Raw genomic sequence first — 13,887 nt, 5'->3', positions numbered from 1 at the left:
AGCTATTGAAAGTTTTCTGTCACTGAGCAATACACAGCACTAACATATAAAGAGCAAATGACAACATTCACAAGACAAATAAAAAGGGTAAAGTAGCTTTGGCATGACTATACATCTGTGTGATTGACGGCAGCAGAAGGAAGAAACAGTAGAAGAACCAGGGTACCAGCAAGCAACCCAAATGTTGGTCCTGTCATGTGAGATACTCAACAAGACAGCATGATGGTAACTGGAATTTGCATATTGTTCTGAAACTCTCAAAGGTGCAGACCAGGTAAACTCAAATTTCATATGAGAATGACTTGCAGTTGTGAAGGCATCACAGAACTCAGGAGTCAAGGTCAGGCTACCAGGCTGAGATGAGAACAAGTATCACCACCTAGGAAAAAACAGACACAAAAATGGGAAACGAAGACAGGAACAGAAGCAGTCTGCACAAGTAGCTTAGAAGCTAGTCAGGAGAACAGAAATGTGGAATAATAATAATAATACTATCTGCCAAATTGCCCTTACAAAAGTTAGGCCAATTTTCATGCTCACTAAGAGTGGATAAGAGTTCTTTTCCCCCATATGTTCACCAAAATAAAATACTATCCGCTTCTGCAATCTGTAGCAAGCAGAAGGTGAATCACAAAGTATCTCATTTTTAATTTTCATTTCTTTCATCATCTTTCCATATGGTAAGCCATTTCTATTTCATCTTTAAATTGTCTGTTCATATCCTCTGCCCACTTTTTAATGTTTTTCTTAATGATTTGTAGGCACTATTAGCATATCGTGTGTGTGTGTGCACGCACTCACTTGCTCAGTTGCATCCCACTCTTTGTGACCCCAAGGAATGTAGCACACCAGGCTCCTTTGTCCATGGAATTCTCCAGGCAAGAATACTGGAGCAGGTGGTCATTTCCTTCTCCAGGGGATTTTCCAGACCCAAGGATCTCCTGCATTGGCAGGCAGATTCTTTACCGCTGAGCCACCTGGAAATCTATTAGCATATTAAGGAACTCTTATTTTAAATTCTATATTGTAAACATTTTCTCCAAGCCTGTCATTTATTTTGTCTTTTGCCATAAAGACAATTCAAATATTTATGTAGTCAAATGTTTCACGCTTTGCTTTTAAAAACCTTCCCCTAAGAGGATAAAAAAAACATATAAAACTAAAAACACACAAAATACATTTTATGCATGCAAATAAGAGCATCAAAATCTGAAACTCCAGGTAGGGAGAATGACATGACTCTATATTTAGCTAAATCACTGGGTAAAACTTCATTCAACCAACTTTCCAATGATAGCTATACTTCTACCCATAAAATTCACTTTGGGTCAGAGTTTAATCCTGTGTTCTCTGACTTTTCTAAGGATATGTCATTTTTGCACGATGCTGGAGCCAAGTTAATGTGAAGAATAAAGACTCTGAAGTAAACGTCCCACATTAGCTTTCAGTTCTGCAAGCTGTACAGACGTGAAGCTTTTAGTGAGAGGGTAACAGACAGGAAGGCTAGGGGCCCCCAAACAGAGGAAATAGGCTTCAAGTGTCGGACGTTTTTTTTATCTCTCTCTTAAGTGGCAAGAGGAAACAAACTGCAAGTGTCAGATTTTTTTCCCTTCTCTATACAAAATTAAAAGGAGATTTCTTTTTAAATTCTCTGTTGCCATGAGGACACCTGGTTCCACCTGAACTTAACTTTTCTCATGCCTTGAGCTAACCAATGCATTTTTCTTATGGAAAAGTTTTTCTTAAGCTATGTTAACGAACTGTGTATTTACCTTAGACTCTTTCTTCAAGTGGTTTTTTTTTTTTAAGTTTCAAAACATACTTATTTTAATGCTACAACAATTGCCTTGGAATTTAAACACCACTGTCCATTTTTATGAGGTAAGAAACCTAGAATTAACTTAAATCCTGTGAGCTGCCATCTTGACCTCTCAGTGGTCAGGGTCCATATGAAAATTATCATTAGGCATAAATGCTTCAGCCAGTTCCTATTACTTTATATAAAGCAAGTCAGTTTTGACTAAGACAGAACCAACTTGACAAACCAGTATGTTTTCCTCATGCAAATATTCTCTTAAGCTATGTTAATGATACTATGTATTTGCTTGGAAACCTGCCTTTCTTCAAGATTCATGTCAATCCTCTTATAGCCCGGGATGACTCACCCTGTGCCAATGTTATCTCAAAATGCATGTTGTGGGTGAGGGGCCTGGTGCCACTCTCTGAGTTTTGAGACACTTCCTTTCTCTAATTAGCAGCCTGCTAGTAGGTATATAACTTTCTGCTAAAAAATAGCAAGCAGCAAAGGGGCACTCTTTCTGTCCCCTTCTGATGTCTATGTCAGAAGCTTTCTCTATCTCTTTTATACTTTAATAAAACTTTATTACACAAAAGCTCTAAGTGATCAAGCCCTGTCACTGGCCCCAGATTGAATTCCTCTCCTCTGGAGGTCAAGAATCCTGGCATCTTTCATGGCTTAGCAACAACCTTTCATTAGGATGATAATAAATAATAGAATAACCAAGTGCAATTCTTAGCAAGGTATTTTTCCAAAGTACATTTAGCTAGATAGTGTAATATCATGCTTCTAGTCTTTGTGAATCTGAGAATGCCTGGCATCCTCTGTGAGGAGAAATAGAGCCTGGCTGGTTGAGCTTTGTAGTTATGAGCTGGGGCTCACCCTGTTCAAGTGCCCAAAAGGGCAGAAGGATCTCAGGATGTTTTTTCCTGTTAGCAATTTCACCAAGAACAAAGAATTTTATAAAACATCACATCCTTTGAGGATTTGTATGGACAATAAGACTCAGTTCGTTGCAGCTTCTGTTATGAAAGGACATTTGGTTACAAGGGGTTTGCTTTTGTAAAAATTGTGCAGAACTAATATCCTTCAAAATCTCCTTCAAAAATCTTAAAACATACACACACATGCAAGTGGTGAGCTCAAAAAGTACAGACCATCAAAATCATTTAACATTTTAAAGTATAATACTCATAAATGGTAACCAATGGTGAGGTTTCCATGAGAAATCTTTTTTTTGTTTCAAAACTTATAAACTACCCACAATGCATTTACTAATATGTTAAACAAAGATGTCATTCAACTGACTTCTGAGACCAAAGGACGATAATACAGCACTTCAAAAGTAGATCCTCACGATCAAAAATTTCAGCTATTCATTCATTCTCTTCAATCAACTTATGCTGACAAAAGTGCTTATCATGGACAAGGCCACATGACCTGAGGAATAAAGAAATGAATTAAAAAATCTTGATCTCAAGGAACTTAGTCTGTTAGGGCAGATAAATAGAACACACTATAAAGGTAGGAAGCCTCATATAAGAGTTGCAAACAATGGATTATGGATTATGTGGGCCTAATCTGCCCCTTTCTGTACATTTCTTTTATTTTCTTGGCCATGTGGGATCTTACTTACTTGACCAGGGATTGGGCCCCGGTCACTGCAGTGCAAGTGCTGAGTCCTAACCACTAGGCCTCCAGGGAATTCCCATGTCCATCCCTACTTTATCTACAGTGGTCCAGGCCCTTCTCATTCCTCATCTGAAGAGTGATATAAATTTCTAAATCTGTCTGCCATTCAACCCTATGGGCCACACTGCCTCCAGAGCAACCTTTCTAAATGTGGGATCTGATGCAGTACTTCCTCCACTTTAAATCACTCCCATGAAAGACGTCCCCATGGCTCAACTTCCTCTGTACCATGGCGCCTGCCTACTTTCCCCATCCTATCTTTCACTACCTCTTCCCTTCATCCTCTGTAATCTACAAGTCAGCCAGTTAAGGGGCTATTTCAGTCATCCAGATTTCCTTAAGCTTTAACACTAGTTCAAGTATCACCTCTAACAGGAGGCTTTCCCTGCTCCCTCCAGCTATCTGAGAAGCACTCACTGACTGGGAAGCACTGATCAAAGCTCTCAGAGCCTCCCTCCCACGCTTGCTCTGGTTACAGCACAAACATTTCCCTGTAGTGACATTTCCCTGTGTATTCATCATTTGTGAATATCTCGACAGTATCTGGAACAGAAGAAGAGATCCTCATTTTATTGCACAAATGCTTACAGTAGAGAGAGTAAGAGCTACATGCAACACTCACAAAGGGTCAGCATTTGAATTGGACTTTGAAGAATGGGTAGGATTTCCAGTGTTAATGGAAGGGGCGAGTGAGGGGGAGGTGAGGGCTAAAGGAACTGCTAGGGAAGTATGGAAACTCAGTTAGATGAGGCTGAAACATGGGGCGGCTGAAGTGGATGTTGCTGCTGTGTAGTTGCTAAGTATGTCCAACTCTTTGTGACCCCATGGACTGTAGACCGCCAGGCTCCTCTGTCCATGGGATTTTCCAGGCAAGAATACTGGAGTGGGTTGCCATTTCCTCCTCCAGGAGATCATCCCAACCCAGGCATCAAACCTCCTGCATTTCAGGCAGATTCTTTACCACTGAGCCACCTGGGACAAGTGGGTAGTCAAAACACGAAATTGGAAGTCTGTTGAGGAAAATCATGGAGGGCCTCCAATGACAGATTTCTTTGGTGAAGTGGAGTTGTGTTTAACTGTCCTGATATTAATGAAAGGGTTTATGCTTGCAATGAACAGAAAAGCAGGTATTTAGGATAAATCAGACCTATTCTTCCCTGTTACTAGGTCTCAGCACAAACATTCCTAGGAGAAAAAGTTCTAACTAGTTGTGTCCTAAATAATTTAGGGACATCCTGCTGATATTCATTATCACATAGCTATTTTGTTCTTGGTATTTCAATCCTTGGCAACAAAGACAGTTATGAAACATCTTCACTTTCCTTTACTGTTTGGATGGGTTATTAATCAAATGGACATCCAACGTTCTTAAATAATAATCTATTTTCCCCACTAAAATTTCATGGAAAATAGTGCACATTTCTTTCTGGATCCAAGCAATCTTTATATCTCTGAAAATTCTCTTTCCCCACCCCCCACCCCGACCCCCCACCCCCAAAAAAATGTCAAAATGGAGTCTATGTAGTCACAGTGCCCTCTGCTGGCTACAGAGAGGAACAGCTAAATCCGGGAGGAGAAGGAATGCAACAGCTCACAGAACTTCCCCTTTTATGTTAAGCGGAATGTTGAGTTAATAGCTCCTCAAGGTAAGCTCCTGAAGGTAAGCTCCTCAAAGTAAGGGCTTCCCTGGTGACTCAGATGGTAAAGAATCTGCCTGCAATGCAGGAGGCTGGGGTTTGATCCCTGGGTCAGGAAGATCCCCTGGAGGAGGGCATGGCAACCCACTCCAGTATTCTTGCCTGGGAAATTCCACGGACAGAGGAGCCTAGCAGGCTGTAGTCCATGGGGTCGCAAAGAGTTGGACATGACTGAGCGACTAACACACACACAAGGTAAGCAAACTCATTTTAGCAAGAATCAGACAAGCGCTCCAACAAATTTCACCTTTTTCCCTGTTCTTTTGGAGGACTGGACACACCCAAAGCTTCCAAAGATTTTTTTTTTTTAAAGAAGAGGCACATAAATATAAACAATAGTTTCCCTATCTCCTCCATTTGCTTGGCCTCTTGACCTCATTTTCACCAGTTTTCATAAGACAAAAGAAAGCTTTCAGTTAGGGAACTCTTTAAGGAATCTGGCAATCAAGGACCCAGTGGCCAGCCTCATCCCAATCTGGAATACAACCAGGACACCTCCCAAGTTCAGGCTTGATGCACCATTTAAACACCCACAACCTTAAGATTCGTGCTGAAGCTGAAGCTCCAATACTTTGGCCACCTGACGCGAAGAACTGACTCATTAGAAAAGATACCGATGCTGGGAAAGATTGAGGAGAAGAGGACAACAGAGGACAAGATGGTTGGATGGCAGCACAGACTCGATGGACATGAGTTCTGGGAGTTGGTGAAGGACAGGGAAGCCTGGCATGCTGCAATCCATGGAGTCGCAAAGAGTCGGACATTTCTGAGCAACTGAACAACAAACAACCTTAAGGACAACGAACAATAAGAAGAAAAAAAAAGATCAGCCAAAAAAAAAGTTTCAAGGGATAGAGACCATTGAAAGGCGATTTTTAGCCAGCGCCTAGCGGAGTCTCTGGCCACCTGCTAGGAGAGTTAGAAGCGGTAAGATACGGGGACACGCACTGCAAATGATGGAGTGTGATCCTCATTAAAGGTGTTTTTATCATTGCAATCTCAGACTGAATTGCAATGCCAGGAAACGTTTGTGGCTGGCCCGCAAGGAATAAGGCTTCCCCAAGTTCAGAGACATCCCTTTTTCGACAAAACCATTTCAAAAGCCCTTCCCAGCCTCTTGTGGGTCCTTTAAGGAAGGTATTTATATTCAGCCCAGTTCTGAATGGGTTCCTCAGCCCTAATTAAGGGAACACCGCTTCCTTTTGTGCCTCACTTCCGCGGGGTTTTTTTGTTTTGAGTTTGCAATGAATGCGGAGTCTTGTACCTGAGGCCCTTAGGTAAGCTCTCACCTTCCATCTCCGCGCGCCACACCTTCCTTGCTGCCTCCTTGAGTAAAGCCCGGGTGGGGAAGCCGCAGTCTCTTTGCCTTCCCCGCAGCCAAGGAGGCACAGACAAACTTAAGCCCCAGCCCATTGCAACCGGAAGAGCAAGAAATAAAAAACACAGAGGGTTAGGAGTTGGGACCACGAGAGCGGCGGGAATCACTGTGAAGTTGCCTTGCCAAGCCGGGGGTTAGGGTGAGGCGAGCAGGGTCAAGTCCCTCCCAAGTAAGGCTCGGATCATGTCTTTAGGTCATATTTTCATACTTTGTTCTTCTTGGAATATTTTTAGCATTAACTTTGCACTTTAAAGGTATTGCATTAAAACTTTCATCTTCATTCCTGAGTATCTCGTTGTCCCCTGCCCCTTAAATTTTGGGCCTCAACTCAAATCCCCTGGCGATGAGTGTGATCGCGTAGCCGGAGGCAGCTCGGGAGCCGACGATACTCCGACTCGCTCGCTCGGCTAATTTGAGGGCAGCCCGCCCCCACCCCCCGAGGGCAACCAGTCTGGTTCAAGGAGAATACCGAAAGGGCGGCGGCTCACCTGGTTCGGCTGCTCCAGACTCCGCGATCTCCTCTGCTAACCGTCGAGGCCCGCCCCGCTCCCGCTGGGGAGGACTCCTCTCGCGTTTGCAGGGCGCCAGCTCGGAAGCAGCTCCCCTCCGCGCCGCCGTGATTATCCGGCGGCTCTCGGGAGAGAACTGCCCCCCAAGAGAGGCCCACTTCCTCGGCGCGTGGCGGGCGCATCCCCCGCACGGATGGGAGGACCGCGTGCTGTCACTCCCGACCCGATCGATGACTGTGGGTCAGAACACCACCTCGATCTCCCCACCCCAAGCCGCTCGGTCCCCGCAGCGGCGGCCGAGAGGCAGTCTTGATTAACTCGGTCTCAGGGCCCAAGGGATTAGACTCCGTGAGGGTCTGTAACAGTCCCTTGGGCGGGCGGCAACTCTTAAAGCTGGACCGAGCATCAGATCTGGGTAGGATGTAGCATTCGGTGTCTTTCGTGAAAAGTCACCCAGCAAATGAAATCTGAGCCAACATGCAGTACCAGGGGTGCCTCCGAACAAATACGCCCTCAAAGCAAACTCCACCAATCGCTGCCTTGGCAGCCTTGAAATCGCCATCAAGAGGCATGCACAAGAGTTTAGAGAAGAAAACGGTTTCTGGTGGGATCTGGCCAAAAATAAGTCCAGCCCCTCAGAATACCAGCGCGGGGCGGGGATGGGGTGGGGTGGAATTTGTTGTTTCCACTCAGCTCCTTAATAGGACCCCGAGTTTCTCTGATGCTCTCTAAAAATGCCTGCCCGCTGATTACTCCAGGCTTCTTACAAAGCTTGTCTGAGACTGGCAGCTAAGAATGCTAAACAAATACTTCTGGAAAAATAAAAATGGATGTGAAACACGGCTGTTTATACCACACAGTTGTTTTTATGTGTTAAGGTGCACATTTCCCTCAAAGCTCCAAAGACATACTTTGCTTCAGGAGGCCTGTCTTCAGATTTTTGATCATTTTTCAGGCCTTAGTCAATGCATCCCAAAGTCCCTAAATACAAGAACCAATGCCAGATTTAGCAAATAAAAATACACGGGTCACCCAGTTCAAGGTGAATCTCAGATAAACAGCAAATATTTTTTCATGCAGTATGTCCTTTACAGTATGTGGGACACACTTACACTTTCAAAAGTATTCGTTGTTTAACTGAAATATAAATTTAACAGGGTGTCCTGTCTGTTTTTTTTCTGGCAACTTTTAAGAATAATGCAATGACTACTTGAATTATTTTGTTTATAATTCAACAAACAAGACACAAGTCTACATGGAGAGGTAGGCAAAAAATATCACAAGGACTCTTAATAATTTATACACAAAAAAGAATAGTCACTTTGAAATATTTATTAGGAAAGCAGTAAAAAGCTTATTTATATTAATTGAAGAGCTTGTCCAATCGGGTAGTTAAGGGTATTCATACAGGGATCTGCAAACTGCCCCCTGGGGGCCGGTCAGGCCTGCAACTACTTCTTGGGTGCTTTTGAGCTAAGAATGGTTTTTCACACTTTTCAAGGGTAGAAAAGAATCGAAAGAAGAATAATATTTTGTGGCAAGTGAAAGTTATATGTGTTTCAAATTTCAGTATCCATAATTGAAGTTTTATTGTGACTCAGCCAAACCATTTTTTTTTACTGTCTTGGGCTGTTTTCAGGCTATAAAAGCAAATTTGAGTTATTGCAACAGAGATGAATCAACCTGAAAAACCAGAAATATGTACTATCTGGGCCTTTACAGAAGTCTGTCAACCTCTGATATGGATGAAACCATTGCCTGTAAAGTGATGATACCAATAATCAGTAACTCTGTCAGCTATAACTCTGTACTAAACATTTTCCTCATTTGCAGAAACTATTTGCTTGGCTGTCCTTTCTCTAGTAGTTTAGAAAAAGACCAGATTTTTATGGATACAAAATTTTGGTAAATTGAAATCAATGGCGTTTGAATGAGATTGGTTTTAACAATACTGGCCACCTCTGCTTTTCACAGTTCTAATTCACCCTTTGTGCGCTGCTACACCGCCTCACAAACCGCAGCATCTCTGTGGTTTTAATAGCCCCAACTTGCTCAGCATTTTATCAAAGCAGTTCGCCTGCCACCTAGTGGCGAAAGGTGGGAGTGTATGATTATCATTTATTTAGGTAAACTGGCAAGCTTTAAGCTGTAGGACCTAGGACAGGGATGATTACAATAGTAATTACAGTTGAATGGTAGTTTGTCATTTACAAAGCACTTCCTTGTATAGTATTTTAATTAATCCTCTCTCCAGACAACACAGTGTTATAAGCAGCTCTTCTTTGACCTATTTTTCTGTTGACAGAGTCAGAACATTACCTTATTTATTCAGGGTCATACCAATAGGCAAGTGTTTTGTTCACAGACGCCCTCTGAACTTAGGTTCCCTCATTTCTATATTTCTAGTTCTACTCTATCGAGAGCTTCTATTTGCCACAAGTATATTTATTTTAGTAAATTTCCAAGGATAGTCTTTTTAAACAAACATGAGCCATCCAAAATATCCCTAGTCAAGAAAAAATTGTAAGGAATACAACATGATTTATTCTAGGTAAATGTTTAATTAATGTTTATCAAAACCAAGGTGTAAGTTAAGATCCATTTTCCGAGGGAGGGTGAATAAATTGGGCAGAAGACACTTAAGGCTTAATCCTTGGAGGGCTGTTTGATTACTGGCAGAATACCAGCACCTTTAAATCCTTTTTGATTAAGACATATAATAATCATTTTTCCAATGCAATATGATTCCCTTACTTTTAGACCTAAAAAATGATGTTTGAACTTTCAGAGTGTAAGACACAGAGGTCTCAAAAAGAGATCCATTTTAATTGCTCTGTGTCTCAGGAACTTCTGGAGGCTTGTGAATCTGCAAAGGGATCTTTGAGCTCGCTATGCTAAAGCTCATTTGAAAAAGGAGATCTGTGGTCTCTTCCAGTGCTTATTAAGGTGCCTCCATCTTGAACAGCAGCCTGTGTGCTTTAGTGATGACCAAGAACCAGATTAAGTGAGCCAAAGGTTAGGGCAACCCAAAAGAAAGAGACACATATACAATGACATTTCATTGGCTGAATCTGCAGTGGGACACACAATGGGAATATACTCAATCACAGGCTACCTGCGAAATGCAGTCATACTTGTCGACTGCACCCAAAATCACACACAGGGTCAAACGAGAAAGAACAGTTTCCACAGCTTTGCAGATCATGGTTCTCGGACTGTGCCTGTTTCTTGTGAACACGGCCCCTGTGGGAACACTTCAGTATTACAGTCATCCCTCAGTATCTCCGGAGGGAGGCAGGGGAGTTGAGGGAGAGAGGGCTGGTTCCAGGACCCCACTCCACCTCTCGCAGATAGCGAAATGCACAGATGCTCAAGCTCCTTACATAAAATGGTGTAGTATGCTTGGCCCTCCGAATCTATCGGTTTTGCATCTGCTGAATCAACTGCGGATTGAATTTTTCACATTCAATTGGTTGAATCCAAGGATGAGCAACCAGAGAAGGTTCAACCTGGGGATAGGAGGGCAGACTGTATTTGGAAATAGCTGCACTTTCATATTAAAATTACAGCTTGAGGTAGGGGTGTGACAGCTAAGGCACCTGGGACATGGGAATGAAATTCTTTTATTGCCTTACTTTCAGCACAATCTTAAGTTTAACCACAGGTGATGCCTACTGTTTGCAAGCTTTGCTGATGTGATTTGTATTTCTGAAACTCTAACTTGGACATAATCTTGGACCTGTTTTATTGGTTGCCCCCATTGTCTTGACAGCTAACATTGTGGCTGAGCCATTTTTAGCTGCTGAGGCCTGGCTATGCATGTGTACATGTGTACATGGCTCAACTCAGGTGTATCTTCACAATTATGCAAAGAGGGTAGTACTGATCATTTTTAAATAGCCCCTGAGGTTCACCACTGGTTTTCTCAAGCAAGTCAGGCCATCCTAAGTTGTCCTTATAAATTCACAGCGCAAAAGTTCCCTAAAGATGCTACTTATTTATATCACTAGTATTGTTGCTGCTACTGCTAGTGCTACCAACAACAGCTGACACATGTAGTGATCCCTTTTGCTAGGCACCATCCTAGGAGCTTCATATACATGAACTAAATCAATCCTCTGAGGTTGTACTTGAGGGACACAGTCTATTGTCACCCCCATTTTACAGATGTTAATACCAAGACCCAGAGAGGCTAAGAGACTCGTTCAAGTTCACTGATGAATTTGAATATAAATGCAAGCAGTCTGACTGCAGAACCCTAGCTTTTAATTAATATTGCCTCAATCCCAAAGCACAATCAGAAGAAAAGACACACTGTTTACTCAATGAAGTCCAGCGACCCAGCTTGGCGTTGACTACCTTCCATGATCTGGATGCACCTGATGTTTTCCTCACGTTGTGCCACCATTCAGCCGAGTCTACTTCAACCACTTCAGAGGACTTACTGAGCAGGACTCTGTGGAGCTCCTGGACACAAAAGCCTCTTGTGTCCCCCACTGCTTGACTACAGGAACTAGGCTTCATTCAGCCTCCAAGACCTTCCCTGAGTTCCAATGGGCAGGTTCAAACAGCTGCTTAATTAGGGAAGGGAGGGGATGCAGAAATAAGGGAGGAACAGTCAAAAAGCAGCCTTGGGGCAAGGTCCTGGTTTGCCTGGGTACACACAACAGCCTTGCATTGATCTGTTTTGCAGATACTGAAAACCCCTCCGGGTGGGCAAAAGTTAATAATTAAAGAGTGTTCTCTGCCCACAAGTATACAGATCCCAGACCAGTTGAGACCTGAATGCTGATGACGCTGACTCCTATTACAACACCACGAGCCCATCAGAAGAATGTCCACGAGCTGACCACACCCTCTTTGAACCATTACTATAAAACTTCTCACTATCCTCTCAAAGTTGGGACACACAATTTTGAGGGCATTTAGCCTGCTGTGGACCCCTCTGCCTGGCAAAGCAGTAAAGCTATTCTTTTTTACTTCACTCAAAACTCTGTCTCCGAAATTTAATTTGGTGTCGGGGTACAGAGGCCAGGTTCAGCTTCATTGTCAGGAAGAGGTTACACCCTGACTCATGCTGTCCCTTTTGTACTATCCCCTCCATCATCCCTCCCCTTGTTGAACTTCTACTCATCCTGTAAGGCCCAGCTCCAATTTGATCTCTTTGGTAAATACCTGAGGCCCCAACTGGAAGTAAACATATTCACCCCTGAATCCTCCCTCATAACTCTTTGTCTGAATTTCTCTCAGGCACTTAGCACCTTTTACATGGTATTATAACTCCGTATATGCATAGCAGTCACATTCACTAGATGATAAATTCGCTAAAGAAAACTCAGCTCAAACTCTGCTTCAACCATGAGTCCCTCCTTGGCTTCCCCAATGATATTAACTCCTGTGTGCATGCTAAGTCGCTTCAATCATGTCTGACTCTTTGTGACCCCGTGGACTGTAGCCTGTCAGGCTCCTCTGTCCATGGGATTCTCCAGGCAAGAATACTGGAGTGGTTGCCATTTCCTTCTCCAGGGGATCTTCCTGTTGGAGGAATCGAACCTGTGTCTCCTGCTCTGTAGTCAGATTCTTTACCACTGAAGCTTTAACTCCTAAGCTCCCTCACTACTTTGTTCTTACCTTAATTGTCTGTAACACTTAACCTTATCCCACAGTTCTGTCATTAGTTTGGGTATCTGTCTTTTCCTAGTAGGTAAACTCAAGAACAGAGGTTATTTTATTTGGCTTTGTATCCTCAGCCTAGCATAACCTCTTGTTCATTTGTTTGTTGAATGAGTGAATGAATGAATGAGTGAAGCCTTTCCTGAATTCCTCCTGCTAGAAGTAATCACTCCCTTCTCTGAACTCGAATAGCTTCTTGTTCTTCCTTGTGGCACTTCCGTTTCTTACCTTGTATTACAGTTATCCACAGACAAGTCTTAGCTCCTTGTTAGACTATAAGCACCTTAAGGCTGGGCAATGCCTTAGGTATCTCTAAGGTTTGATCTTAGAAATAGGTATCTCTATAGTTCCATCACCTGGCAGAATTACTGGTCCAATAAATGGGCTCAGTAAATATTTTTGAGTGATTCATCACAATGAATATAGCCCCTTAATGATGGATTCATAGGTGTCCCCAAAGAAAAAGTGAAAAAAGGCCGAGCAGGGTGGGGATTAGCCATCCAGACTGAGGTAAGCCTTGTGTGATGGAAGGGCTGTGATTACTACGGGACCTGTCACTCACACGGATACAAACAAGTGGCCATCACTTATCATTGTGAGAACTGACATTAGAGGCAATTCATTATCCTTTGCTTTGCAATTGGAGAAATTAGAACAAACACCACCATCTTCCAAAACAATAAGACCAAGTGATAAAAGCCTATAAAGAAAAAAATTAGTTTCAGGTTCATACAATAGCTGTACATGTTCTAGAAAAAGAACTATGCATTCACTGGCCAGGGCAACTATATCCCAAACCTAGAATTTTTTTTACATTATTAAGCACCTAGTACTATAAGAAAAGTAATTAAAAAGTGTATATGATAATGCAAATGTAGAAAGGTTTTAAAAATCATAAAATAATCATGTGGGTCTACAAGTTAATACTGGATCATTCCTTTGACATCACTGATAAATCAGCAAAAATAAAACATTTTTCAGAATAAAGTAATCTTGAAAACTTAATTATTTATAGAACAACACATGTATAATTTAAAGGAAGAAAGGAAAAGAACATTTGCTGAGAACCTACCACCTGTCGAATACAATCCTCAATGATTTTACCCACATTGTCTAATTCATCCCTCTGAAAAATCATGA

General features: G+C 42.4%; 1 long non-coding RNA gene across 1 annotated transcript in view; it reads right to left on the bottom strand.

Annotated features, from left to right (window-relative positions):
• Positions 1-310: 310 nt before the first annotated feature.
• LOC133051576 (uncharacterized) overlaps positions 311-13,887 on the bottom strand; it is a 48,014-nt gene continuing 34,437 nt past the window's right edge. The window contains exon 4 of the long non-coding RNA XR_009691893.1: positions 311-379. This is a non-coding gene — a long non-coding RNA (uncharacterized LOC133051576). The remainder of the gene's footprint in view (positions 380-13,887) is intronic.

This window comes from Dama dama, chromosome X (genome assembly GCF_033118175.1).
Source record: "Dama dama isolate Ldn47 chromosome X, ASM3311817v1, whole genome shotgun sequence".
Lineage (NCBI taxonomy): Eukaryota > Metazoa > Chordata > Mammalia > Artiodactyla > Cervidae > Dama > Dama dama.
This window is presented reverse-complemented; position numbering and strand designations above follow the sequence as displayed.